The 27,766-nt window shown below is 38.3% G+C and overlaps 1 pseudogene; it reads right to left on the bottom strand.

Moving 5' to 3' along the window:
* Window positions 1–1,605: 1,605 nt before the first annotated feature.
* On the bottom strand, window positions 1,606–23,808 carry LOC132508393 (ferritin light chain-like; annotated as a pseudogene).
* Between the last annotated feature and the right edge of the window lie 3,958 nt (window positions 23,809–27,766).

Raw genomic sequence — 27,766 nt, 5'->3', positions numbered from 1 at the left:
AGAGAAGCTTGAGAGTGGGCCAGTGGGGAGGGGTAAATATTTTGTGATGCTGTCTACCTATGGGCTTATAAAGTTTACAGCTGCATTAGGAGGACAAGCATTACCATTAGCATGAAAAGTAGGGCAGACCTCAGTTGCAAAAGCTTCTAGCCATACACATAGGGCAATACGTAAATGATACACCTTATTGCATTCACCCATTCACCCTCCCCTGTTCATGCTAATTGGAAATTTCAGTCCATTTCAGAGAAGTAACACAACTATCGATCATTTTCCCTGGCACGAATCTTCCTAGAGCTCACGCACTAGCCCATGTGTCTTAGATTTAATATCTGATCACTAGCTGGATTGAAGCCAAGAGGTGGTTCCCAAAGTTGCTGCACATTGAGAATCACCTGGGGAACTCTGAGACCTCCCTGTGCCCAGGCTCCTCCCTAGACCTACTGAATCAAAATCTCTGGGGCTGGGACCCAGACACCAATGTTTTTCTTAAAAGCTCTTTAGGTCATTCAAATGAGCAGCAAAGCTTGAGAAGCAGCCCAATAACGGGAACAAACTTATTTCACACAGATAAAGTGGGGCAATTCATATGTTAAAAGAACATGAATATATGTCCATGCCTCTCTCACGCCTTGTCACAGTTTACCCTTCCCCCTCCCCATATCCTCAAGTCCGTTCTCTAGTAAGTCTGTGTCTTTATTCCTGTTTTACCCCTAGGTTCTTCATGACATTTTTTTTTCTTAAATTCCATATATATGTGTTAGCATACGGTATTTGTCTCTCTCTTTCTGACTTACTTCTACACTGTTGGTGGGGATGTAAATTGGTGCAACCACTATGGAAAACACTATGGCAGTTCCTCAAAAAGCTAAAAATAGAGCTACCATGTGATCCAGCAATCTTACTCCTGGGCAAATATCTGGACAAAACTATAATTCGAAAACATACATGCACCCCTATGTTCACAGCAGCACTATTTATAATAGCCAAGACATGAAAACAACCTAAATGTCCACTCACAGATGAATGGATAAAGAAGGTGTGATATATATAAAATGGAATACTACTCAGCTATAAAAAAGAATGAAATAATGCCATTTGCAGCAACATGGCTGGACCTAGAGACTATTATACTAAATGAAGTAAGTGAGAAGGAGAAAGACAAATACCATATGATATCACTTATATGTGGAATCTAGAATATGATACAAATGAACTTATCCATGAAACAGAAACAGACTCACAGACATAGCACACAAACTTGTGGTTCCCGAGGGGAAGGGGGAGGGGGGGGAGTGATGGATTGGGAGTTTGGGATTAGCAGAGGTAACTATTATATATATGATGGATAAACAACAAGGTCCTACTGTATAGTACAGGGAACTATAGTCAATGTCCTGTAATTAACCATAATGGAAAATATGAAAAATTATATATATGTATAACTGAATCACTTTGTTGTACAGCATAAACTAACACAACATTGTATATCAACTATACTTCAGTAAAATAAATTTTTAAAAAAAGAAAAAAACATGAATATATATATATACATATATATATATATATATTTCTTTTTTTCCTCTTTATTCTGTTTGTGTTTCAAATAGGCTTTTTTTTTTTCCTTCTGCAAAAAGCGTTATTGTTTCCATTTGGTCCAAGGCTTGGGAGAGGGCTCCAGGGCGGTTACAAAGCTGCCTAGTAGCTGCAGAGCAGGGCTTCAGGCAGAAGCTCTGATGCCAGAGGGGCTCCTCAGAGGCCGCTGGACTTCAGAGACTCCTGTTTGTGCTCGAGGGTGAGCCTTTCAAAGAGATACTCGCCCAGCACAGCCTGCGGACCAGCCAGCCTGCGGAGGTTGGTCAGGTGGTCGCCCATCTTCTTGATGAGTTTCACCTGCTCCTCCAGGAAGCGGCTCTCCAGGAAGTCACAGAGGTGGGAGTCTGCGCGGGCGGAAGCCAGGGCGCGCAGATCTGATAGTGCCTGGTGCAGGCTCTTCTCCCTAAGAATGGCGGCTTCCACAGCGTCCTGGGTTTTACCCCACTCATCTTGAGAAGGCTTCCGCGCATCCTGGAAGAGGGCGCGGCCACAGCACTGGTTTTGCATTTTCAAGAGACGCTGGGCGCCCTCACACGTCTCCTCAGCCAGTTGGCGAAAAATGTGGCCCACACTGTCCAGAGTCCCATTGTTGCTGTCAAAATAGAAGCTCAGAGAGAGGTAAGTGTCCCCAGATGCATGTTGAACAGGCAGTGGACGGCGGCCTCCACCTCGATGGAATAATTCTGACGAACCTGGGAACTCGTGGTTGATCAGTGATAAGGAGCTAAGCTCAAAAAACGGTGTTGGCCTGTCCTGGAGGCTGAGGATAGCTGAGTGGCTGATTCCAAAGACTGCGACAGGAAGAAAGGTTGGAGGGTGGTCGGGGGCTGGAGCAAGGAGCGTCCCTGGGTCTGTTCATTCCAGACACTGTTGAAGCAGAAGACAGAACTGCAGGACTGCCGAGCGCACTGCCTCAAATAGGCTTTGATATAAATGAACCAGAAGTCCAAGCAAGGACAAAACTTACCCTTCCCCCCACCAAAATAGCTGGCGATACTAGAATCTAGACCTGGGAAGGGATTCTTCCATTACTTTCTGAACATTCCAAGCCACTAGAGCAGTGGTTCTCAAAGTATGGTCACCTTGTAACCAAGCAGTACCCTATGGGGCCTTCCTAGGACAGACCCATCCCCCATATCCTCTGCTGTAGTTCCTCTCTGAAGTACTCAGATAATAGTATCTCAGGCATATTCCTTGAGTTTTCAGATGCTAAAAACCACCACCCAATGGAAGAAATTAACTCCTTGATGATCATGAGCACGTAGCCCCCAGACCTTCTGGCACCTAAGGATGGATAATGTTACCTGCCCTGTGGCCTCCACATCAACCAATCAGAGGATTGTGCACGAGCTGATCACATTCCCTGGGACGCCCCTCCCTCACCTGGCCTTTAAACATGCTTTGCTGAAATCCTTTGGAGATTTCAGGGTGTTTTGGAACTCGGGCCACCCCTCTCCTTGCTCGATCCTGCAATAAACCTTTCTCTGCTCCAGACTCCAACCTTTAGGTTTGTTTGGCCTCACTGTGCTTCAGACACACGAACCTGCATTCGGTAACAACCTGACCAGTTTTACCAGCGTCCCCTGATAATGTGTCAGATATTCAAGTTTTAGGGCCCTGTCCCAGCCCTATGGAATCAGCAGCTCTGGTGGGGCTCAGTGATCTCTGTTATAACAGGCCCTCCAGATGATTTTTATTCACCTTAAAGTTTGAAAATATCTGCATTGTCAGCTGGCCAAAGCGTCCACCAGCAGGTGAAGGGGAGTGGTGCCTGGAAAAGATAGGGACCAGCCAAGGCAAGTACAGCAGCATTTGCCGTGGTAGTAATGGAGAATGCCTTTTCTCCACTGGTTGGCACAGACTAGGATCTGGGAGCAGTGGCAGGGTTATTTAGGATGCTTTACATTTCAATGTAGAGGGACCGCTGTCCTGGTTTGCCAGGGACTTCCCCTGTGTGAGCACTTAAAATCTCATCCTGGCAAACCCCTTAGCCCTGGGTTTGAAAAACGTAGGGAATAACATGAAATTTAGGGGAAACATGATCTAGGTTTTGGGCGAGTCACAAGTGCTAATTAAAGCTAAGCAAGTATGGACAACACTAGCGTTCTTTAGCCCTTTGCGGGGAGGTAAATCTGATTGGGTGAAAGGACTTATTGTTAAGAGATCTTTGTAGAAACATCCCCTTCTGCTTAGTCCGCTGGCTCTCAGTTCTGGCTAGACATTGGCATCGTCTGAGGAGATTTAAAATGATTTTATTGGTCTACGATGACCAACCGTCAGTGTGAGGGTTTTTAAAAAGTGCTTCAGATGATTCTAATGCACAACCAAATTTAGGTGCCACTGCTTAAGCTTTTGAACCGCTGCTGCATATTTTCACCTCATCTTCCTATGAGAATATCCAACTGTACTTGAGGTTTGTTTTTTTTTTCTTTTTCTTTTTTTAACTGTCTTATTATAAGATTTACTGTCTTAAATAAGGTTGAATGTACAGAAAATCTTGCTAGTCCATCTGGTATAGCTGGATACTTAGAATAATATAGTTAAGATATATACCATCTAAGTATTGTGACTGGCCTTTTTTTTGAAATTAACATATGCATTGAATTAGTATGTTCTCTTTTGAAGTTGTTATGTTGGGGAGCTATACCTCTAATCTGCCATTGCTAAATATCTGGACACCTCTTATTAGGAATTGCTTTTAGAAATCTTTAGGGATTAAAACCAAGATTGCTGTATTATTTGTACTGGAACCACAAAAACCTCACAGAGTTCCCCCGCTGTACCTTCTACCCCCATCTCTAACCCTTGGCAACTTCTAATCTGTTCTCCATCTCCACGGTTTTGTTATTTTAAGAATAATATGTAAACATAATCATGAATTACTTAATCTTCGGAGATCGGCTTTTCAAAATTTTTCCCTCGGCATCATTCCCTTGAAGTTCATTTCAATTTTTGCATATATTAATAATTTGTTCCTTTTTGTTGCTCGGTAGTATTCTATCATAAGATTTTATCACAATTTGTTTCAACATTCATCCACTGAAAGACATTTGGGTAGTTGCCAGTTTTTGGCTATTATAAATAAAACTGCTATGAACATTTATGTGTAAGTTTCTGTGGGAACTTAATTAAGTTTTTGTTTCTTTTGGATAAATGCTCAAGAGTACAATTACTGCGTTGTAGGGTGAATCTACTTTTAGGATTAAAAGAGACTGTCAAGCTGTTGATCAGAGTGGCTAAACCATTTTATTTTCCCACCAGTGATGTGATATAATTTTTCTGTGTACTCGCCAGCATTTGATGTTGTCACTATACTTTAATTTTAGTTACTCTCTGACATCTCATTATGGTCTTAATTTGCATTTCCCTAATGGCTAATGATGCTGAGCATCTTTTCTTGTGCTCCTTTGCCGTGTGTATATTCTCTTCCATGAAATGTGTGTTCCTGTCTTCTGCCTATTTTCTAGTTGGATTTTTTTAAGTTGTTTGGAGAGTTCTTTGTATATTATAGATACAAGTCATTTGTCTCATATGGGATTTTCAAATATGTTTTCCTACTGTGTAATTTGAGTTTTCATCCACTTAAAAGGATCTTCTATGAAGCATTTTTAACTCATTTTGATGAGATCCAATTTATCAGTTTTTGCCTTTATTGATCATACTTTTGGTGTCAAGTCTAAGAATTATTCCCCTAGTTCTAGATGCCAAACATTTTCTCCTATTTTTTTTTCTAAAAATGCTCTGCTTTTACATTTAAGATTATGATCCACTTTGATTTAATTTTTGTGTAAGGTGTGGAGGTTAAGGTTCATTTTTTGTTTGTTTTTGTCGAGGGATGTCCAACTGTTTCAGTACCATTTTTTGAAAAGTCTGTTCTTCCTTGATAGCTTTTGCACTGCTGTCAAAAACAAGTTATATGTATTTATGTCAGTCTGTTTCTGGGTTCTCTATTCCATTCCATTGATCTATGTATCTACCCTCCATCATTACTGCAAAATCTTGAAATTGGGTAGATTAATTCCTCCCATTTTCACCTTCCTTTACAAGTTGTTTTAGCTATTCTTCAGCCTCTTCTTACCATATAAATCTTAGAATAAGCTTGTCTATATCCACAAAAACCTTGAGGGCATTTTAAGAGTAATTGTGTTAAGCCTCTTAATTTGGGGAGAATTGACATCTTTATCATGTTGTGTTTTCTAATCCATGAACAAGGTGTGTCTCCCTATTTGTTTGGGACTTAAAATTTTTTCTTCATCAGCATTTTGTAATTTTCAGTCTAGAGGTCCTATAAATGTCTTATTGGGCTTATATTTAAGTATTTATTTAGGTCAGTTGTAAATGGCATCACATATGTTTATTTAAGCTTCTACACATTTGTTATTAATATATAATTTGATAAAATTGTGGTGATCTTGTACTCTAAATCATTTACAAACTAATATTATTTCTCAAGCTTTTTGTGGATTCCTTGGTATTTTCTCCATTTAGATTATCATCTCATCTTCAGATACAGACAGTTTTACTTTTCCTTATTCAGTATAATAGGATATATTACTATTCAGCATTCAGTAGGATATGTTCCTTCCTATGCAACGTAGTAGGAATAGTCCTTTTATCTTTTAAACAAACTTTTTAAAAATTTAACTTTTAAATTTATGTATTTATTTATTTTTGCTTTATTTTCTTACTAGAACCTCCAGTGATATATTTAATAAAAGTGGTGAGAGCAGATATCGGTGCCTTGTTTCTGAGCTTACAGAGAAAGCATCCAGTCTTTCACAGTTAAATATAATGTCGGTATAGGTTGTTTGTAGATCATCTTTATGAGTTTCAGTATGCTCCTTTTCTATTCCTAGTTTGCTTGGAGTTTTTTTTCTTCTTTTTTTAAAATCATGAATGGGATTGGATTTTGTCAGATGCTTTCTCTGCATTAATGGATAGGATCACATGACTTTTCCCCCTTAATCTACTGGATATGGTGGATTACACTGTTTGATTTTCAAATATTTAACCAACTTTGCATAACTGGAATAAATCCCACTTGGTCATGGTATATTATTCTTTTCATATATTTCTGGATTTAATTTGCTAATATTTGGCTGAGGGTTTTTCAGCCAATTTCATAAAAAATATTGGTCTGTAGGTTTCTTCTTTCTATACTATCCCTGTCTGGTTTTGGTATCAAGGTAATACTGGCTTCATAAAATTAATTAGAAACTGTTCCCTCTACTTCTATTTCTTATCAAATCATGTAAAATTGGTGTTAATTCTTTAAGTCTTGGGTAAAAGTGAAACATCTAAGCCTGAACATTTCTTTTGGGAGTTTTTAAATGAAAAACCAGTATTTCTAATGGTTACAGGAAAGTTGAGATTATCTATTTCATCTTGGCTGAGTTTTGGTAGTTTTGGGTGTAGAAACATTGGCCCATTTCATCTACATTTTTGAATTTCTAGTGTAGACTTGTTCATAGTAACTTGTCCCTCATTAACCTGCAGGATATGTCATGGTATCCCTGGTTGCATTTCTGATATCTGTGATTTGTGCCATCTCTCTGTTTATCTTTATCAGTCTTTCTAGATCTTTATTGGTTAGATTGTTTATTTCAAAGAACCAGCCTTTTGTTTCATTGATTTCCCCCGCTATTTTCCTGTTTTCAGTTTCATGGATTTCTGTTTCATCTTTATTATTTCCTTCTTTCTGCTTGTTTAGTGTTTTTTCCTCTTCCTTTTTTACTATTTTAATATAGAAAATTAGATTATTGCTTTGAAATATTTTCTTTCCCAATTTAGTGCTATAAACTTCCCTTTCAGCATTGCTTTCACTTCATTCCGCAAACTTTGATCTGTTATATCTCCATTTTCTTTTATTCTATACATTTAAAATTTTTTCCCTTGATGCTGTCTTTTTTACCCATGAGTTATTTGGAAGTGTGATGTTTAGTTTTCATGTGATTGAAGATTTTCCTGTTGTCTTTCTCTTATTGATTTCTAGTCTGATTCCATTATGGCTAGAGAACATACTCTCTATGATTTTAATTCTTTTAAATCTGCTAATGTTTTTTTATCTCCCAGTATATGGTATATGAGTGAATGTTCCATGGACACTTGAATATGTATTCTGCTCTTACTGAGTGTGTTCTTTAAATGTCAGTTATATCCTGTTGATTGATGATGTTTTCAGTTCTTCCATATCCTTGCTGATTTTTCTCTCTGGTAGTTGTATAAATTGCTGTGTTGAAGTCTCAAATAATAATTGTGGATTTAAAACTTTCTCCTTTTACCTTTTTCAGTGTTTGCTTCATGCATTTTGAAGTTCTGTTGTTTGGTGCACACACATTTAGTATCACGACGTCATCTAGGTGGATTATTCCTGTTATCTTTATGTAATGACCCTCTTTGCCCCTAATAATTTCCTTTGCTCTGAAGTCTACTTTATCTGATATTAATATAGCCATTCCTGCTTTTTCTGATTAATGTTCACATGATATATCATTTTCATCCTTTTACTTTGAACTACCTATATCATGATGTTTAAAGTAAGCTTCTTATAGACAGTATATAGTTGGATCATGCTTGTGATTTTTTAATCTACTCTTCCAATCTCTGTCTTTGACTTGGTTATTTAGATCATTTACCGTTAATGTAATTATTGCCATGTCAAAGATTTGGTCTACCATGTTATTTTTTGTTTTGTCTTTTACCTTAGCTTCTCAATCCTGTGTTTCCCTTATTTTTCCTTCTTGTGGGTTACTTAAACATTTTTTAATAAGTCCATTTTAATTTAATTCATTTATAATCATTTGTGTATACTGTTTGTATAGTTTTCTTAGTGGTTGCTTTTGGCATTACAGTATACATATGTAACTTATCATAGCCTACTGGAATCAGTGTTTCATTACTTCAAGTGAAGTTTCAAAATTTTACTTCCATTTAGGTCTCTTAATATTCCCCAGTTTTAAAGTATGATTTTCTGTAGTATTTACTTTCTCTACATTGAGAACCCCATCAGATGGTGTCATCATTTTTGCTTTGACCATCATATAGAATTTAAGAAACTCATGAGGCTAATGATAGTCTCTTATATTTACCCCATTTGTTTTCACCCATTCCATTGTTCCCCTTTTCTTTCTGAAGTTCCCAGTCTTCTGTTATTGTTTATGTTTTCATAACAGTAGGTGATATCTTGGATTTCCAGTGCAACTGGATATGAGTTTCAGGAAACACTGAGCCTGGCTCACTTAATGCTGCTGAGTTGGGGGGTTTGTATATGTTGGGCCTATTGGCACAGCAGATGCTAGCAGATTAGACGAATGTTGATGGGACTAGTGCCACAGGAGGATGGGTTCCCATTCAGGCTATGCTGCTGCTACAGTAGATCAAGTCCCCCTCTACCCCAAGTGTGGGGCAGTGACCTGCTGCTGTCACTGCTTTGTATTAGGCTCCTTTTGCCTCAGGTGTGTGGTGGGATCCCTTGGAAGCTGCTACTGCTGCTGCTGTCAATCACAAGGTTAAATTCATTTCAGAAATACTTAAGTATAAATAAATATATAGCCTGGCTCTTGTAGGACCTCTGTATTTTTTTTTATTGCTTTCATACAAATTATCCCAAATTTAGTGACTCAAAGCAATGTAAATTTATTACCTTACAAGTCTGACATTGGTCTCAATTGAGTAAAGTAAAAGTGTTGGCAGGATCGACAGATGAATGGATAAAGATGTGGCACATATACACAATGGAATATTACTCAGCCATAAAAAGAAATGAAATTGAGTTATTTGTAGTGAGGTGGATTGACCTAGAGACTGTCATACAGAGTGAAGTAAGTCAGAAAGAGAAAAACAAATACCATATGCTAACACATATATATGGAATCTAAAAAAAAAAGAAAAAATGGTTATGAAGAACCTAGGGGCAGGGCAGGAATAAAGATGCAGCCATAGAGAGTGGACTTGAGGACACAGGGACGGGGAAGGGTAATCTGGGATGAAGTGAGAGAGTGGCATGGACATATATACACTACCAAATGTAAAAGAGCTAGCTAGTGGGAAGCAGCCACAAAGCACAGGGAGATCAGCTCTGTGCTTTGTGTCCACCTAGATGTGTGGGATAGGGAAGGCAGGGTGGGAGGGAGATGCAAGAGGGAGGAGATATGGGGATATATGTATATGTATAGCTGATTCACTTTGTTATGAAGCAGAAACTAACACGCCATTGTAAAGCAACTATACTCCAATAAAGATGGTTAAAAAAGAAAAAAAAGTGTTGGCAGAGCTACATTCTTTTCTGGAGGCTCTTAGGGGTGTTTCTGTTCCCTGGACTTTATCCGCTTCCAGCGGTCACTTGTAGTCCTTGACTCAGAGTCCCCTTTCTCCACCTACAAAACCCCAAATGTTGCATCTCTCTGATTCTGCTTCTATTAGGACATCTCTCTCTTTCTCTTTCTACAGTTGGGAATGGTTTTCTGCTTTTAAGGACTCATGCAATTAGATTTGTTCCATGAGGTAATCCAGGATAATCTTTCTATCTCAAGGCCTATAACTTCAGTCATATCTGCAAAGTCCTCTTTACCATGTAAGGTAACATATTATTGGGTTCTAGGGATTAGGGTGAGGGCATTTTTAGGAGCCATTATGCTGCCTACCACACCCTTAACAAGTGACCTTGAGAAAATTACTGAGACTTTAAAGCCTTACTTTCCTCAAACATAAAATGGAAAGAAAGATAACTAGTTAATATCATGAAAGTGAAACAGTATATATGAAATCAACTAATTCAAAAAATAAGATTTCTTCTTTTTCTTTATGATTGGCATGATTCTCAGAGTTCAGTTACTTGAAGAGTTCCCTTTTTTTAAACAGAACTAAGGAATTTCAGGGTTCAGGTGCTGTAAGATTGTCTGAATTATCTGAGTAACAATTAGCTAAGCACAGGTGTAAAGCATTTGATTTACTCCCTGGTGTCCTTTATCTTCTCATCCCACTAAATCCATATCCCTTGTCTAGCTCCAGCCAGTAGAGTCAGAGCTTGTTTTACTGTTTAACTAAAGTTCAATTTAAGTTTGCTCTACATCTCCAGATTCTCAGCACTGGTTGCATATTATAATCACCTGGGGAGACTTCAAGACCTACTTGATGCCAGAGTTTTACCTATCATGGATATTTGAGGAGGGACCTGGAATGAAATGCTCTAGCTTATGGTTTGGGGAGCCAAATCATAGTCTACACTGAGCCAAATCATTTGCGAGATCACCTCTGAAAAGCAATTTATCTGTGGTGACTGATGCTCTTCCTTTGTCAGTATGCTTGTCCCTCTTTGGGGGAAAAGAAGAAGGGGAAAAAACCCCCAGCGGTTGGGCACCTGATGCTGTGGAATTAGTGTTGGCTCAGAGAGCACATCTTCGGATACCCATTCTCTCTCCTGCTTCCTTGCATGAGCTTATATCCTTGGGCAGTTTTTCATCCACCACCCTCTTTTGCTTCTAATCTTAGCAAGTAAAGTCTCTCCTTAATGAAACAGCATTTCATGAGACTTACTGGGAGCATAGGTCTGTTCCAGACCTATCCTATGTTAGCTAAAGCAGATATAAGTGATGTATTTTTGGCATTCATCCTTGTGGGTTGGAGAGAGAAGACAGAATTTTATCCTTTAGGTGTCTTATGACTGGGCAAATGGGCTCATTCCCTCTACTGCCTACCATGTAAAATACTGAGGGTGTTACCTCTAGAAGGTACCTTCTAGGTATCAAAATAGCTCAGATAAGTCATATTTCTCAGTAAAAGGTGACAAAACTATGGCTTAGGTGGTGAATTTTACATGTCAATTTGTCTGGGCCACCATGCCCAGTTATTTGGTCAAATATTATTCTGGATATTTCTGTGATGGTGTTTTTGTGTTTTTTAAAATTTTTATGTTTTATTTATAATTTTTGGCTGCATTGGGTCTTCGTTGCTGCACGTGGGCTTTCTCTATTTGCAGCAAGCGAGGGCTACTCTTTGTTGGGGTGTGCGGGCTTCTCATTGCGGTGGCTTCTCTTGTTGCAGAGCATGGGCGCTAGGTGCACGGGCTCAGTAGCTGTGGTGCATGGGCTTAGTTGCTCCACGGCATGTGAGATCTTCCCAGACCAGGGCTCAAACCCGTGTCCCCTGCATTGGCAGGCGGATTCTTAACCACTGTGCCACCAGGGTAGTCCCTGTGATGGTGTTTTTGGATAAAATTCATAATTAAATTTGTGGTGGACTTTGAGTAAAGCAGATTATCCTCCATAATATGCATGGGCCTCATCCAATCAGGTGAAGCTCTTAATAAAGACTGACCTCCCTGTCGCAAAAAGGAATTCTGCCAGAAGACTTACAGAAATTGAACTGCAGCTCTTCCAAGAGTCTCTAGACAGCCTAACCTGCAGATTTTGAATTTACCAAGCCTCTATTATTGTGTGAACCAGTTGTTTAAAATCTCTCTCTCTTTCTCTATCTTTATATAGATATGGATATCTAGATCTATATCTGTCAGTATATATGGGTACATTGTATACACATGCTGTTGGTTCTGTTTTTCTGGAGAACCTTGACTAATACAGTGGCCCATATAAATAAAAGGATGAACCCAAGTTCACCCAGGTAGAAAGTAGTACAATGAGAACTGGAACTTAAGGCCTCATGACTCATTCAGCTGTGAACACTGACCCAGAACTGGCGTCCGCACACTCTGGCCCACTGATCAGATCTCGCTTGACTCCTGGTTTTGTACATAACGTTTGGCTTGAACACAGCCGCATCCATTCATTAACGTATTGTGCATGGCTGTTTCTGTGCTACAGCAGCAGATGGGCAGTTGCAATGGAGACGTATGGTACAGAAAATCCAAAATATTTACTATCTGACCCTTTACAAAAAAGATCTGCTGACCCCTGCTCTTGGATGCCATCTGATTTCTGATAGCACCGAGGAGAATAATTCATGCACATTGGGATAGATTGTTAATCTCATGTCCTCCTTAGGTCAAAGATCTCTTAAATGCTCACCCTTGCAATAGCCAGCTTGGGGAGCATTGTCTGAGGATGCAGAAATTTTTCTTGCCAGGTCTTTCCAATCCACACTGCTCCCTGACTATGGTTCTTAAAACCTATTTTTTAAAAAAATTTTTATTGGAGTATAGTTGATTTACAGTGTTGTGTTAGTTTCAGGTGTACAGCAAAGTGAATCAGTTATACATGTACATATATCCACTTTTTTTTTTTTCTTTTTTCAGTACGCGGGCCTCTCACTGTTGTGGCCTTTCCCGTTGTGGAGCACAGGCTCCAGACGCGCAGGCTCAGCGGCCATGGCTCACGGGCCCAGCCGCTCCACGGCATGTGGGATCTTCGCGGACCAGGGCACGAACCCGTGTCCCCTGCATCAGCAGGCAGACTCTCAACCACTGTGCCACCAGGGAAGCCCCACTTTTATTTTTTTTTTGGAGTCTTTTCCAAATAGCCCATTACAGAGTACGGAACGGAGTTCCCTGGGCTAATAAGAAGAGCAGGTTCTTATTAGTTATCTATTTTATGTATAGTAGTGTGTATATTTCAGTCCCAATCTCCCAATTTAGCCTCCCTGCCACAATCCCCTGGTAGCCCTAAGTTTGTTTTCTACATCCGTGCCTCTACTTCTAAAACCTGTCTATTTTAACCAACTACCACTCATTGCTTACTGTCTCTGGCTTCATGTACTTGATAATAAATCTACTTCTTGTTCTATCCTGGATGACATGTTCCAAGGACTGAGATAATATCTTATTCTACATAATTTGTCCTTGATATTGTCTATCTTGGGGCCTTCATCTATGTCCCAAAGAAGACAGTCACTCTGTCTTCTAGTACTACTACTAATACCACATTTTATGGCATGAATTTGACCCAATGCACTGAACTATCCCTTTAGAAGCTGTATGCAACCTGTCACTGGGTTTTAGCACAGGGGTAGAACTCAGATTAGTGATCATATATAAACAAATCTACTTGACCAGAAACTTTTTGTTTCACCATTTATTACACAAGTAACTTCTGTCTTTGCATCTATGATGTAAATATTTTTAATTTCCTAAATTATCTGAAAAATTATTTAGAGCTTCCATTTCAGTAGGCATTGGAATTGCTGTGTTATGACTATTTCATTATTTTATTTCCAAGTGTTAAATTAGGCTTCAAGCTTTGGCCAAGAGTAGACAGGAAAGGGTTTCAAAGAAATGAAGAGTGGGAAAAACTTCTGATGCAAGGGAGACTTAATAAAGATTTGATTTTGAATCAATTTATAATAAAGGTTTGAGTTTGAATCAATAATTTATGTCATTGCAAAATAGCTCCCTGGTAAAAGTCCATTCTTTGGTAATCATTAAGTACAGAAATTAACAATCAAAATATGCAGTGATCTTCTTCATTTTCTAAAAACAAAACCTATATCTAGATGAGAGGAGAATTCATCTCATAACTCAGGCTCTGGACTTACGACTCCAAGTCCTGTCTTCTTTCAACCATACCTGCTAAGTTTCTGTCTAACTTCTTGAGCATGAGGTAATGGCGTCAGCTTTCATCCCCTTCCTCAGTATATAGCTTGGTGAGCATGAGTAAGGGATCAAAAACTTGAGAACCTGGGTTCAAATCTTGACTCTAAAATTTACTTGTTGAGTACTCTTGAGCATGTTATCTGTTTTTGCCTCAGTTTTCTCATCTATAAAATAGAGATACCATTACTTCTCTCAGGGAGTTGCTATGAGGGTGAAAGAGAAAATTCATACAATGCAAGAATTTATCAGTTCTTGGAACACAATAAATACCGAAAAATAATGTTAGCCATTATCAAGGCCCCCTCATTTTATGGATAGTATAGATTAGTTTATATAGGTCTAATATTTACATATGCATAAACATTTTGTACCTATGTGTGTGTATACGTTCTTCTTAGAAATTGAGCAGTCAACATTCACATCTAAAAATCTGTGCTCTGTGAAATGTAGATATCCTGTGTACAGACACAGTGCTATAGTTATCTATTGCTACATAATAAAGAAGTCCAAGCTTAGTGGTGAAATAAACAAAAATTTTAATATGTGCCCAGATTTTGTGGGTCAGCAATTCAAACAGTACACAGAGGAGATGGCTTGTCTCTACTCCATGACTGATATCTGAAACCTCAGCTCATGAGGATTCGGATGGCTGGAGCTGGAATCATCTAGATAATTTTAATTCACATGTCTGGCCCTTGAAGACTGGGCCCAACAAGGACTGTTGACTGGAGTGCCTATAGATGGCTGCCCAGGTGGCTTGGACTTCTCATAACGTGGTAGTTAGGATTCAAGATAGAGTATTCCAAGAGAATGAGTGTCCAGGGTTGAAGCATTCCACGAGAATCATGCAAAAGCTGCATGACCTTTTATGACCTAGTCTTAGATGTTACATAGCATCACTTTCGTTGGAGACCTTTTTCCATAAAGTGTCAGACAGCCAATATTTTAGGCTTTACAAGCCATACAGTCTCTTTTGCAACTACTTAGCTCTGCTGCTGTGATGTGAAAACAGACACAAACAATACATATACTAAGGAACATGGCTGTGTTCCAATAAAGCTTCATTTATAAAAGCTGGTAGAGGCCTAGACTTGGCCCACCAGCCATAATTTACTGACCCCTGCTCTATTGTTTGAAGCCATGGAAAGCCTGCCTAAATTCAAGGGAAAATGCCCACATCTGGATGCGAAGAATGGCAATGAATCTGAGACCCTGTATTAAAACCACTACATATGGGATATTTATAAGAGGATCTGTCTGCATACCTTGTTTCTCCCATGTATGGTGGATATGAGGTATTGGGACATCTTACATCTCTGTAAGCCTGGGTCAGGGTCAAAGTTGGAATCTGAACTCAATGACCTTGATTTCTGGAATAATCGGTAACTCTAATTATGATTTGCTGACACTCCTTACCCCAATAAATATACCACAAAAGATAGATTTCAAGTAAAGAATTGCTTTATGGCAGATTTTTATTAAGTCTCCATTGACAGAATTATTCCATTTTGGTTGGAAAGCATGAGTTTTGTTTCTTTCCTAAAGAGATCTGCAACTTTTCAGATGTGGCATTTCATTCTACTGAGAGGATGATGTAGGTTTTTATAAACGGAAAAAGCAGGGCAGGCTGAGTTCACTCAGATCGTACTAGTGCTTACAGGAATAACCGAAACTGGAACACAGGCTTCCAGGTTTTCCTGTCCTGTGCTCTTTCCGGTAGGTGCCATTGTCTGCTGGGTCTGGCAGTAATAATTTCTGACCTTTACCTCTCTACGCTCTTGTGAAGTGGTTTGGGGCTTTGTTAGCTTTCTTATGAGTTTGTACTAAATTGTGTCCATAAAGTAGGCTGAATTCCTCAGGGAAGGACGATAGCTGTTACTGTGTTATTACTGCAAATGTTATGTTGGTTACCTTTTTTTCTTTTCTTTTGTCCAGTTGTATCCTGAACTTAAAAGTTATATTATCCGAAATGAAAGATGTGCATCTGGTAGAAAAGACTAATTTAAGGGATGAAAATTCCTGATGATTGCTTCAGTCAACCCTTAATACACACCGAGCTTCATTAGTAAATAGACAACTCTCAGACCATTCCCTTGGAAGAGGTCGCATAATCAGCCTTTGTGTTGATTTCGCATTCTGTTCGGTAGAGACAGAACAAATTAGAATAATTAGCTGGTACAGGAAAGCACAAAGAACTTTCTTCTGTTTTTGTGATGCATCCCGTAATAAGGGTTGAAAATGAGACTGGAGGTAATAACGTGAAACTCAGAAGAGCAAAGGAGAGAGGATATTGTTTCTTTGAATATATTCTTTCAGTGTTGGCCCAGAAGAAATATGAAGCTGAGGAAATTTTTTTTTTAATGATGATTTCTGTGTTGATGATGTGAGTGTGGGATTATTAAGAACCAGGAAGCAAGCATCCTTTTCCACCAAGGACTTGGGAGCAAATGAAACCATAAATACTCCCCTCTCTTGGAAACCCTTTTGGAGCAGTAATCAGAGAAGGGTAAAGGCAAAGCCTCAGGGCAGAGGTGTTCAGAGCAAAGGGATAGGAGGAGAACAAAAGGAGAGTGGATATGTTTAGAGCTGTCATTTTGAAATTTACCTGCTTCTGATTCAGTACTGCTTTGCTGCTGTGTTGGTCCAGTGGAAATCCTCAAAGCAGGAGCAGCCGTATTTTAAAATATTAAGGTTAGAACAAGTGACTTTAATCCAGGTCTCTTTAGCTCAAAAGCACAGAGGAGAGTGTGAGGAAAGAGTGAGGCCACAAGGAATTGTTCACTGGGTACCTTTTCCCCAAACCTCACTAACTGGGAGAAACTGACCAGTGGATTATGTGCCTTGAAGGAAAACAAAAATGTTGAAAGCAAAGAGTGTGGAGCTTGTTTAGAAAGCAAGCTCTATCCTTTGGTCACCTGCTGATGATAATAGCATTGGCTGAGACCTGACCATTTACAATGAAGGCACTTCTGTAGGTAATAAGTTCCAGGAGGGCCCGAACTGAGTATATCTGTTTCAGCATTTAGCATGGTTTAGCATCTGAGAGGCCAGTACATTATTGGCATATAGTAGACTTAAAAATGAATATTTGTGGATTGTCTGAATGAGTGGGTGTTTGTGATTCATATCCTATTTGCAGGTCCTATGCCCTGCAATGGATTTTCAGTGTCAGGTTGTGAAAGTATTTATGACGGGGATTGGCATTGTTCCCTATCTAATGGATAAAGATTACACATGAAAGGACTTTACATTGACATCCCAAAAGCCTCATAGGAATTACTTAACAAAAAAATAAAATTGGATTCTCTATAATTTCGGATTTGTAAGCTGGCCAGAACACTGGTATTTCAGCCAGTCCTCTGGTAGTTCCGATGACGTCCCCATGATCAGCCAGGCATAATCAGAATGGCTTTAGGATTTGGGAGCCAAAATGTTCCTCAGTATTTATGGCATTGCTAGTCCATTTAAGAAAATGGACTATTGAAAAAATAGCTTCAGACACAATATGGCATTATATGATTTAGCATGAAATCTGAGAAATATAGATGTTATCGGAAGCCTGCAATGGTAACGTTCCCTCTGCTATTGAAATTATTGTCTTTAAACAAAGATTCTACATCAGTAATGCTATATATATATATATTTTTATGATATTCAGGTTAATTTCCTATTCCCTCTAAGGAAGTAACTGGTTGGTTGGTATGAGAGACGGTGTGGCTTCCAAAGGTGAAAAGTATTATTTTGTTGTAATTTCCAGCTACCTAAGGATGGGAGAGGCCCAGGACACTGCAGTCAGTATATTATGTGGAGCAGGTTATATTGTGGTTTATTTATGAACTTTTACATGTTTATTTTCTTCTTTGCGGTATGCGGGCCTCTCACTGTTGCGGCCTCTCCCGTTGAGGAGCACAGGCTCCGGACGCGCAGGCTCAGTGGCCATGGCTCACGGGCCTAGCCACTCCGCGGCATGTGGGATCTTCCCGGACTGGGGCACGAACCCGTGTCCCCTGCATCGGCAGGCAGACTCTCAACCACTGCGCCACAAGGGAAGCCCACATGTTTATTTTCTATGCAAGTTTGTGTGCTCCTTTTTGAGTTTTGGTAGATAAGTGTTTTGTAACTTTGGAATACTTGGAGTTTTTATATATATATATATATAACATATATATATATATATTTTTAATGTAGTAGTTAAAGCCGTGGAGAGTGTACTAGTCTACCTAGGTTCAAATTCTGGCTTTACCCTATGACTTCCCTGTGGCTTCCTCTGCTCACCTATTAAAAAGGAGGATAATAAGACTGCTGTGGTGAGTTATATACTAAGTGCTATTTAAGCATTTGGTATAATGATCATATATACTCGAAGGCAAGGAACTTGCCCCTTGATCGTCTCTGTATTCCTAGTGCTTAAGAATTCCTAGTGCTTTCCTAGTGCATTGTCTTAGGATAGAGATAGCTCAGTATAGTTCTTCTCACTATAAAGTACTGTTACGTTGAAAGTCTTTGCTTGTGTACTAATAATCTATGACATATCTGCTGAGGACAAGGAAAGGAATAGTTTTAAAACTGCAATGGATAACAAAAGATTGTATGATGTAATGCCTTTATTATTTAATTATAAAACTAACAAATGATCATGGTAGAAAATTTGAAAAACTCCTAGACAAAAGAGAGATCAACAACATTTGGAGTAACTTTCAGAGTGTAGAGCTGTCCATGAATATTAGTGCTTTCATATTTTCCAGGACTTTCAGTAGACTCTGCTTCTTAAGAGTCTATTCATGATATTTTACTTTAATGATGTCTTCATCATGGGGACACACACACACACACACACAGAGAAATCTGTTAAAAAAAAAAGAAAGACATGTAAATCACTGATGTTTCAGATGGCCACATGAAATAAAGTGAGAAAGGTCAACAAGCTGAAAGAATGTGGAGTAGCATCTCCTTAATTGCTTACATAATTCTGATAATTACCTCTTTGTGGATAAAGTAATTAATGGGGAATCTAATTCAAGAAAAAGATATGAACTGCAAGCCTTCTTGAAGCCCAGTATTTCTTTCCAAAAAAGGTTACTTTCTTTGGCCGTGCTTCCTTATTACCTGACAGGGAAAGAGTATTGTATGGCAAAGGATCTTCGTGAAGGAGGGTGCTTCCCACACTGATTGTCATAAGTGACTTCGCGATTACTGTTGCTGTATTACCAAAATCTTAAACTAGGATATTTTTTACAAACGCGGTCCTTAGTTAATTTTTAGAGCTACAAACTGTCAGATGGCTCTGAAATAACAATTGTCTGGCTATTCTTCAGGGTGATCACAATATGGAAATGACCTTGAGGTATCACTAAAAAACAGGAAGGTGTGAGTCTTCCTTTGGTTCCAGAGTGAAATGCGAGTTGGAGTTGGAGTTGGAAAAGAGGCCCACAACCAAGTGATAGAGAAGGAAATGTGAGGTCATCAGTGAAAAACCAGGTTTAAGTTAAGGTGAAGAGGCATGAGGAAATGGTCAACTGTTACAGTATTACAAAGATCATCAAGAAGCATATCCATGAATGTGGTTTGTATTGCAATCTGCTGAAAAAGAGACAAATATCCTGGCCTGGCCTTCATGGAGATTGTATTTTATTGATTCTGATAATAGATTATTGTTGAAAAGGGCCTCCTATAAATTATAACCATGCAAAGGCAGCAAGATAATTTTTTTTCTTTATGTATGTGTTTCTCATTCCTACTCACTTCTCTCTTAGGGGAAGAGAAAATCACAAAAAGCAAAAATGTCAATTCTCAGCTATTCATTTTCAAAATAATTTTTTTTCCAAATTCCAGTGGAGGCAATAGGTTAACTGTTAAGATTTGTAAGGCTCAAAAAGCTAGATTTTTACAAAGTGTCGCCAAATTTTATTCTATAAATAATAGCTTTGCAAAGAATATATGGTGATGCAAAGTTGGAAAAAGCTGGTTTTTCTTCCGTGAATGGCTTCACTGTGTTGGGAGAAGAGGCACAGAAGAAATCAAAGAAATTAAACATGGGGTGAGTTTTCCTGATAGGGGACTCTAGTGCTTTAAAATAGACTAGATAATCTATTAGGGATAATCTGAGGGTAGAACAGACCAATGCCTCATTTCCAATCTGGTACCCTGGAAGAAAACAGTGTATTTTCTTTAAGGTCTTGAGAGGTTTTTCTTCTGCTTTGTTTTGGTTCATTTTGTAATCAACCTTATTAAGGTATCATTTACATACAATAAAATGCAGACATTTTTAGTCAACGGCTCAGTGACTTTTAATTAATGTATACATTTGTATAACTACCACCCCCATAAAGATAGATAACAATTCTAAAACCCTAGAAAGTTTCCTCCCAGGTTTTTGCAAAAGTATCCCCATCTCCCACCCCAAGGCAACCACGGATCTGTTTTTTATCTTTAGAGATGACTTTTGCCCAGTTTAGAATCTCATGTAAGTTGAATAATACAGTAGGTGCCCTTTTGATCTGGCTTCACTTGCTCAGCATATGGTTTTTGAGATGCATTCATGTTGGGATGTTTTAAACCAGGACTTTAGCCTGGGTGGCTGATGTTGTCTGAAGGCACCTATAGGTACATCTGAGTCTCTGGCATTGTCACTGTCTGTTCTTGGCTCAGTATTTTCAACTTGACTAAGAAGCACAAGGTTGAAGTAAGGAAGATCATTGTCAGTATAATGGAGGTGAAGTGGGTTCTGTTATATAATATTCTCAGCATAAATTGATCTGCTTGGAATTATTGTGTTGATAATGGACAAGGATACTCCTCCTCCAAAAACCTTGATACTATAAAACTACTAAAGGACGCTGTCCTAGGACTCTTTTAATTTTCATGTTTTGGGAAACATTTCTGGAGAATTCAAATGCTCGCAACCTGAAAGAAACAATTATTCACTTGAAAGCTGACTCTGCTAAAGTTGAGTTGTCTGACCTTTACATGCTGATAGAACCCAAATAGCCTTGCAAAACAATGCTCTCTTGTTGGATATAAGCATATAGATTGTTTAAGATGGACGTGTATATGCAGTAAAGTGAAAAAACAAAGAATCTTTGAGTTTCCCTTGCTGGGTTTTTTTATTTTTTCATTTAAGTTTCTATAGCATATGCTAATAATTCAGGGAAACCTCAGGTTAGTTTTAGGTCCCCTCTACATAAATGTTGAAGTACTCCATATCCACCTTTCTTCTACCTTCCTTCTTTTCTTCCATCTTTCCTTTCTAACTTCTTATAATCCATTATACTTAATCCTGCATTTGCTGAGGTGACAATTAGTGTAGGAAAATACTGTGAAATTTTGCTGTTCAGAATGCATGTTGACCAAATTCTATATTGAGAAAAGGTCTGAATTTACCCAGAGTAACCCTTTCTCAGCGTCTTTGAATAAAGGGCATAGAAACTGGGCTATATATAATATCCTGACAGGTATGTAGAACTCATAGCAATTGCCCTAAAGAGCTTACCTAGCGTAGATGCATATGAATGCATTTAATAATTGCTTTATTGGCAGCAGTGCCAACCTACACAGTCTGTTTGGTTTTATATCATTCTCATTACCTGCTGTTTACCACTGTATACATTGCTAATGGTGTGGTTTCTATGGCTTGTGAATTTCTCGGCCAAATAATATGTAATTTATTGCACACTTTAGTGTAGAAGATGGAGACTCCATAACTTTTCGTGTGCTCTTTGCCCCTTTGGAATGTATTACACTGAGATCAGGCAAAGTAATAAATTTATTTCAAATGTGCGTGATAGCTAAACATCAATTAGGACTGATGGGCAATATTTCTGCTTCCAGCAACATAACAGTTTTTAAAGACTAAGCCATTGAACGTGGAGTCACTGAACATGGGACTCAGTTTACTGGGATCCTTCTTAGAAAAATAAAGGACAACTTGAATTGGATTTGTGTGGCTTATTCAAGTAGTAACTAATCACCTACATCTTGGTGAACTTAATTTGTCACAATCCTTTGGTATTTTATTAACTCTCTTCCCCTTCTTCCCCGACTCTCACGAGAACGGATCATGAGTATCTTAAAACATACTAAGTCGTCTTCCATCCCTGTTAATCTAACTACAAAAGCACACTTTCCTTATCCAATGTAACTTACTGTCTTTTAGAGTGGCTGGGGTTTTAATTCTCTACAAAATTAAAACCAGCAAAGAGAAACATTTTCAAGGAGCCAGCACATTGTAGCGCTTTAGAAAGAAGACTGTAGAATTAAGGGCAACTATATCATTTTATAGCTAAAGCACCTGAGGCCTAAAGTAGGCAGGTAACCATTGAGGTCAGGGAAAGGGGTTGAAGATCAGGTTTCCAGAAAGAGTCTAGAGGGACTCAATCTGAGCAGGTCAAAAACTGAAAGGAGGCCACGAATGTTCTGGGAAGGCTGGCATCTGGCCTCAAGTGTGGGATTCAGACAGGGAGCGGACCCGGGGGGAACTGCGCTTCTGCAGTAGGCAGAGAAGTCCACGTCCTCTCCGGAAAGTACTACTGACATCAGGGAGTTGAGGGGAAAGAGCAGAATTCCAGTCCACCTGAGAAAGCAGGCCAGTCTGATTAACTGAATTGAGGCTTATTTCAGATACTTCTTGAGAAAGAACTTGGACAAGAGCAAGTCCCACGCAGCCTCTTTTAAATCCATGCCCAGTATTTTCTGGTGGAGCTGCTTAAACCCTCCAAGTGACTCCAGTATTTTAATTTCACTCTGTATTTAATTCCGACAGTTCTATGATTGATTATTTAATGGGCAAATAAGTAGGGTCACAAAAGAGTGTGAATGTATTTTACAGGATGAGGATGGGCGGAGTGGAGCAGTTTGGAATAGGACACCAATAAAAACGGATCTTGGTAAAGAAGTACGTCTATTAGAAATGGAGAGGAATTCGCAAGGAAATTAGTGCCTGACACCACGCCCTTCTCTCTGCATGTTTAGAAGCTAGTTTCTAATTTTATTTTCATAGGAGATGTGCCTGTGATGAATTGTCTTTTACCTCCACACTATTTATCACATGGACATATTGTGAAGTTTGTGTGAGAGAAAGCAAGTATTAGAATTTGTCTTGGAAGGAGCTATAAACACTTCCTGGAACAATCTAGGGTAGAAGGAAAAGGAAAGGAAGGTGGAAACAAAGGAGAAAGACAGCAGACAGCTAATGATGCTGGAGTCTCTTGCTGGGATTTGTGGTATCTCTTTTTGAAACTAAGTACAGAAAGTCAGAACTTGACTGATTGTTTCCAATCATGGTTTGTTTTAAGTTTTGCTTTTTTCTTGCTCTCTCATCAGTTATTCCAGCCATTGCTATGTCATTTTCAGTTTCAGTAAGCATGCCTGTCTTGTTTCCATTTGCATTATTCATGCAAACGTTGATTGAACTGATGACCCCGAGTTATCAAGGAAACATTAGATACACCAGTAGATACATTTCTTAATTTTAGAAAAAAATTACCGAGTGAAGGTTAAAATAACTCCTCTTCAATTTGTCATTTTAAAAAAACTTCTCCTAACATACAATACCTCATTGCCTAACAATGCCAGATAAATGAAGAATTCCTATGTATTCATGAATGCAGGCTAGTCTGTATGTTTTTTGGCAGGTATGACCGTTACCGAGGGTAACGGCCTGGTTTGCTGGCCATGTCCTGTCTCCTAGATAGTTGTAGTTTCTGTTGTCTTTCAGTTGGTCCATTGGATATCAGAGGTGAATTTATAAAACTATACTTCCCTTTACACTTAGTTTTTTGTTTTGTTTTGTTTTACTTGAAGTATAGTTGATTGACAATGTTGTGTTTCAGGTGTACAGCCAAGAGATTCAGATATATGTATTTCTTCTTCAGATCCTTTTCCATTATAGGTTATTACAAGGTATTGAATATAGTTGCCTGTGCTATACAGTAGGACCTCGTAGTCTATCTACTTTATATATAGTATACACTTACTTTGTGTGATCCACGCTGGTCAGACCACATGATTATTTTCACTTCTGATATAATTTTTTCAGGTCCAACCTCAAATCTTTGATAAGAAGATATTTTTTAGCATGTGTGTGCTCTAAATCCAACAGTAGTTAGAGATATGGTTTTGCACTAGGTATTCTTCGCTTTTTTGTTCTCGGCCAACCAACTGAAAATTAGCTTTTATTTTCTGGTTGGTTTGCTAGATGTTTATGACTATAATAAAAGTCTTACATTTTGTCTCATATCTTAAAACACAATCTGAATTAGCAATGGGTATTGTGCTATACATAGGCGCTGTGATATAAATATTGTATAAGTGAGATGTAATGCTTGGTGTACATAAGGGTTCAATAATCCACCGTGAGAGTGCAGCCTTTTGAACAACCTCAGTGATAAGTGGGAACCACTTGTCCAAGACTTTTATTTAAGATGCAATACTCATTTCTATCCCCTTCAATACATTTTAAGTACCCCAAGCTAGAATAATGGGGCTAGAGGTGCAAGAAGAATATTATACCAAACAGGGGCAATATAAAAAAACATTACAATCAAATTTTCCTTATTAAAAATATAAGTCAAAAACCTAAATACACTATTATTCCACAGAGTTTTAAGGTATATTAAAAACATTGTGATAGGATGTTTCAAAAATTATGGTACAATCCCCTTCTGACACCCTCATTCCTAAGTCACCACTTCAGCAGGACTGGGCTTTGGCATACTCAACCCACATGATGAGACAATAGCAAAAGAGCTTGATGGCTCAGTTGCCGAGGACTAGCCCACTAGGTTCTGAAGACAAGTGGACCAGGTGCTCCCACTGTCCAAGCCAACCACCGAACCTGTGAGTGAGGCTGTCTCAGACCAGCTCTCACTCAGCTGATCCATCAGTTGACTAAAACTGCATGAAGGAGCCCAGATAAAACCAAAAGTAAAACACTACCCAGATGAATCCAGTCCCAAATGGCCAAGTAATTGCTATTTTAAGCCACTAAGTTTTTTGTTGTTTTTTTGTTTTTTATATCTTTATTGGAGTATAATTTCTTTACAATGGTTTGTTAGTTTCTGCTTTATAACAAAGTGAATCAGTTATACATATGTTCCCATATCTCTTCCCTCTTGTGTCTCCCTCCCTCCCACCCTCCCTATCCCACTCCTCTAGGTGGTCCCAAAGCACCAAGCTGATCTCCCTAAGCCACTCAGTTTTGAGGTGGTTTGTAATACAGCAAAAGCTAATCTATACTATAATACAATTTGGTCAAGTGGGTTTATCCTTGAGAATGCAAGGTTGGTTCAGTATCAGCCAATCAATTCATGTGATTCACTGTATTAGTTAAATAAAAGGAGAAAATCATATCATCATTCTTTTTAGATAGAAGAGATAAAAAGCATCCCATGAGGTTCAAAATCTATTGGGTAAATTTTATAAAACTAGATCCAAATAATAACTATCTTTCCTTGATAAAGGCTATATACCAAAAATACATGGCACATGTATACACTAACAAAAATTATTATACTACTAATTTTTTTAAAAAATTAGCATTTCCTTTAAGGAGAGAATTGAGATGAAGATTTCTAACATTACTGGTCTATTGGAACCAACCTTTTTGGAGCTGTGTATTGAGAGAAATAGAAAGAGAGAAGGTTTAGAAGAATATAGATAAAAATGTCATATTTATAGATTGTTTGGATTATGTATTTTATTGGAAACACAGGAAAATCAATAAACTATTAAATCTAAGAAAAGAGCTCAACATAGGGGCTGGAAAAAAATTAATACACCAAGATCAATTGTGTTCCTCCATAGCATCAGTATCTAGATACAATACAAGATGAATTTACCATAGTAACAAAACCTATAGAGTATGGGGTTTCACCTAATAAATTATGCAGAAAATCTTCATAATGAAAACTTTATTAGAGGACACATGAGTAAAAGAAATTTATATCACAGGTATGGATGAGATGACTTACTATAATAATATAAATGTCCTTATATTAATCTATAAAATTAAATGCAACTGTAATAAAAGGCCAAGCTCTTTTTTTTTTTTTTGAGGGACAGCATAAAAAAGTGATTCTAAAATGTATCTGGGGGACTTCCCTGGTGGCACAGTGGTTGAGAATCCGCCTGCCAATGGAGGGAACATGGGTTCAATCCCTGGTCCAGGAAGATCCCACATGCCATGGAGCAACTAAGCTGGTGCACCACAACTGCTGAGCCTGCACTCTAGAGCCCACGAGCCACAACTACTGAAGCCCACGAGCCTGGAGCCTGTGCTCTGCAACAAGGGAAGACACTGCAATGACAAGCCTGTGCACCACAACAAAGAGTAGCCTCCTGCCCTACGGCTCGCTGCAACTAGACAAAGCTCACACGCAGCAATGAAGATCCAATGCAGCCAAAAAAAAAGAAAAAAAGAAAAAAAAAGAGCAGATTGCTCTATCTCCTATAAAAAAATTAAAATAAAATAAAGTAAAATAAAATGTATCTGGAAGAATAAAGTTCTCCATACAGCTAAGGTAGTTTTGAAAAATAAGCTCAAAATGGAGAATGTGCCCTACACATTAAGATATATTGGGAAGTCATGATAGATAAGAACTGTGTGATGCCCTTGGAAGAAACAGCAAATAAGAAAACAAATCAAACAGGTGGCCTAGAAATAGAGCTATATACAGATAGAAAGTTGGCACATGAAAGAGATGGAATCATAGTCCAATGGAGGAAGTTGAATTACAGCTTTTGGGGAAACAGTCTCATTTTAAAAAGAGAGATGAGACTGGATCTTAACCTAGTGATATCACTTATGTTGTACCCAGTCCTATATAGCTCACCTAATCTTCACAAAAAAATCCACAAGGCATAAACTATTATCCTCATTTTACAGGTGGAAAAACTGAAGTATGAGAGATAAAATGACTAGCCTAAGAAGTACATGGTGGAGCTGGAACTTAAACCCCACAGAAATCATTCTATTAACCATTATGTTATATAATTCCACCTAATGTACAAAACTAAAATACAATAGTTTTAATATTTAAATGTGAAAAATAAAATCTAGAGAGAATAAAAGAAATTGCAAGGTAATATATTTGTGATTTCAGGGTAAGAGATGAAATAGATCTTTGAAAAATAAAGAAGCATACATTGTATGAAGCAAAAGTGATGAATTTAACTATATTAAAATTATAAATTTATTAATATAAAAAATCTGATTTAAAAGAATAGGCAGAAGAGCTGAATAGACATTTTTCCAAAGAAAACATACAGATGGCCAACAGGCACATGAAAAGATGCTCAACATCACTAGCCATCAGGGAAATGCAAATCAAAACCACAATGAGAGATCACCTCACACATGTCAGAATGGCTATCATAAAAAAGAACAAAACTAACAAGCCTTGGCGAGGATGTGGAGAAAAGGGAACACTGGTACACTGTTGGTGGGAATGTTATCTGATGTAGCCACTAGAGGGGTGGGATAGGGAGGGTGGAAGGGAGACACAAGAGGAAGAAGATATGGGGACATATGTATATGTATAGCTGACTCACTTTGTTATAAAGCAGATACTAACACATCATTGTAAAGCAACTATACTCCAATAAAGATGTTAATAAAAACAAAAACAAAACAGA

This window comes from Lagenorhynchus albirostris, chromosome 17 (genome assembly GCF_949774975.1).
Source record: "Lagenorhynchus albirostris chromosome 17, mLagAlb1.1, whole genome shotgun sequence".
NCBI classification, from domain to species: domain Eukaryota; kingdom Metazoa; phylum Chordata; class Mammalia; order Artiodactyla; family Delphinidae; genus Lagenorhynchus; species Lagenorhynchus albirostris.
This window is presented reverse-complemented; position numbering and strand designations above follow the sequence as displayed.